Raw genomic sequence first — 2,219 nt, forward strand, 5'->3', positions numbered from 1 at the left:
CGTGTGAGGGCGGAGGAGACCCGGGGAAACGGAGCGGAATTGGCTGGAGGCCTGTGTCCGCGGGATTGGCTGGAGGCCTGCGTCCCGGCTCAGGTCAACCACCTGCAGCTGAGCCGGGGGCTGCACAGCTGCTCCCTGTAAGGCCAGCCTGATGGGTGCAGATTTAGGTCGTGATGGAACCTCTATTTTCTGGGCCCCGATAGATGAGTTACCTTCTTGGAGGTTAATGGTATAAACAGGCCTTTGATTATCTTCCTACATTGTCCCAAAGCAGGACACTGGCAGATCTCCTTCTCCTTTTGTAGAAACGCTAGCTTCTATCAGCTGAACTTTAGAATCTATACAAGAGAACGAGCCTCAGCAGTGCTTCTCATTTCTGGGGGCATTTTAGAATCACCTCGAAACTTTGAACGTTTTTAAAATCTATTTAGGTTTTACTAGATTCTCTGGAACCCAGTGAGGCCCCAGTCTCACTCTCGGAGGCTCTAATTTAATTGGTGGCTGGGGAACCTTGGAGCAGCAGTGGCAGTTTGCTTTTTTATTATTATTACTTTTTTATATAGAACGCTTCATTAATTTGCGTGTCATCCTTGTGCAGGGGCCATGCTAATCTTCTCTGTATCGTTCCTTTTTTTTTTTAGTGTATGTGCTGCCGAAGCGAGCCCTGTTTGCTTTTTTTAAGCCGCAGAGGTGATTCTGATGTGTTTGTGACTCGCTGGTATAAAGGTGGGGGAGGACAGCAGGATCTCAGCACAGGTGCAAAATCCTAAGATGGCGTGTTGAGATAGAAGGCGGATTATTAAATGAGATATGTTTGTAATGCTGCCAGGCACAGAGCACTGACAAGTGCTCCTGGCGGAGACTGAACAGACAATGAGCTTTCCTCCGGCCCAGGAGCAGTTTTTGGACTTTGTAAGTAAATTCAGGGCCTCTTAGACCTGTTAACAGAGCCACGGTGATGAGGGTCACCAGGTGTGGCTGTGCAGGCCGTGCCCTTCCAAGGCTTCTGGGTGAGCTGAGCATGGAATCCAGCCCCGGGTCTCTACCCAAACCCTGACGTGGCCTCCACCTTGAAACGCAGGCAAAGATACCAGAATGCCAGTGGCCTGCCACGAGGACCTGTGTCAGAAGCTGCCCACTGCCTCTTCCCAGATTTTACAGAGTGCTCCGTAAGGCCAATGTGACCTTCAGATAAGAGGCTTCATTCCTGTTAAAAATAAGGGGAGAGAGGCATGCGAGGAAGCCTGTGCTTCTCCGAGTCGCTCTCTTCCGGGCTCGGTGCGGTGATCGGCTTGGCCCGTGGAAATTAACGAGAACTTGCCCGCCAGAAAAACATGAAGAAATCCCAGGAAATTAGCAAGGGAAAAAGAAAAGAGGATAGCTTGACTACCTCTCAGAGAAAACAGACTCTGAGATCATGCAACAAAAGCGGAAAGCAGCTCATGAGAAGAAGTCCATGCAGACAAGAGAAAAATGATGACTGACAATTGGGAAAACCTGGGTGCTACTGCCAACTAGGTGTATTATAAGCTTTATGATCTAGATTTTGTAGAGTGAACAATGTCATTACATATGTTACAACATATCTTTATAAAAACTATTTTAAACTTTACCTTTCAGACGGAATTAGTGTAATGTTTCAGAACCATTCTTCAAAGAATGAAACACTAACCATGCATGTGGAAAAAAAATAATAATACTCTTTGTAATAATTTAAGCAATAAAAAAAATACTAAAAATAAATAAATAAATAAATAAATAATTAAGGGAAGAGATTTACTCCCCTGCCCTTCTTGCCAGAATATCTACCTTAGAAAACTTATAAATACAAGTATTTTCTCAGTCTCGTTGAAATGTATCTTTTTAGAAACTAAATAAGCCCTGTCAGCTTTATGTAAAAACAGGAATGTCCTTCTCCACGACCTGGGAGCCATCTCTTTGCAATACGAGCATCGGGAGGTGGCACCGCTCCCCGTGTCTGTGGGACACAGGAGGCTAGCTCCAGGTTGTAATAGTACTTCCTGTCATAGAGAGAGTTTGTCCCCCCACCCTCTGGATGATTAGTTCATGTAGGTGCTCACCCCAGTTACCAGGTTGTGTTAGGAAGAACTGTGTGTAACTATTGGTACTGTCGCGTTCTCTCAGTTAATAACTAGTTATTGTTTATCTTGAGGACTTATATGCAATAGGTTGCATCTGTTTGGCTCTAGAAAGGGTTG

At 45.4% G+C, this 2,219-nt stretch overlaps 1 pseudogene; it reads left to right on the plus strand.

The window, feature by feature from the left end:
• The first annotated feature begins 652 nt into the window (after positions 1-652).
• On the plus strand, positions 653-1,716 carry LOC102259534 (annotated as a pseudogene).
• The last annotated feature ends 503 nt before the right edge of the window (positions 1,717-2,219 follow it).

The sequence above is a fragment of the Myotis brandtii genome, unplaced genomic scaffold, assembly GCF_000412655.1.
Source record: "Myotis brandtii unplaced genomic scaffold, ASM41265v1 scaffold48, whole genome shotgun sequence".
Classification (NCBI taxonomy): domain Eukaryota; kingdom Metazoa; phylum Chordata; class Mammalia; order Chiroptera; family Vespertilionidae; genus Myotis; species Myotis brandtii.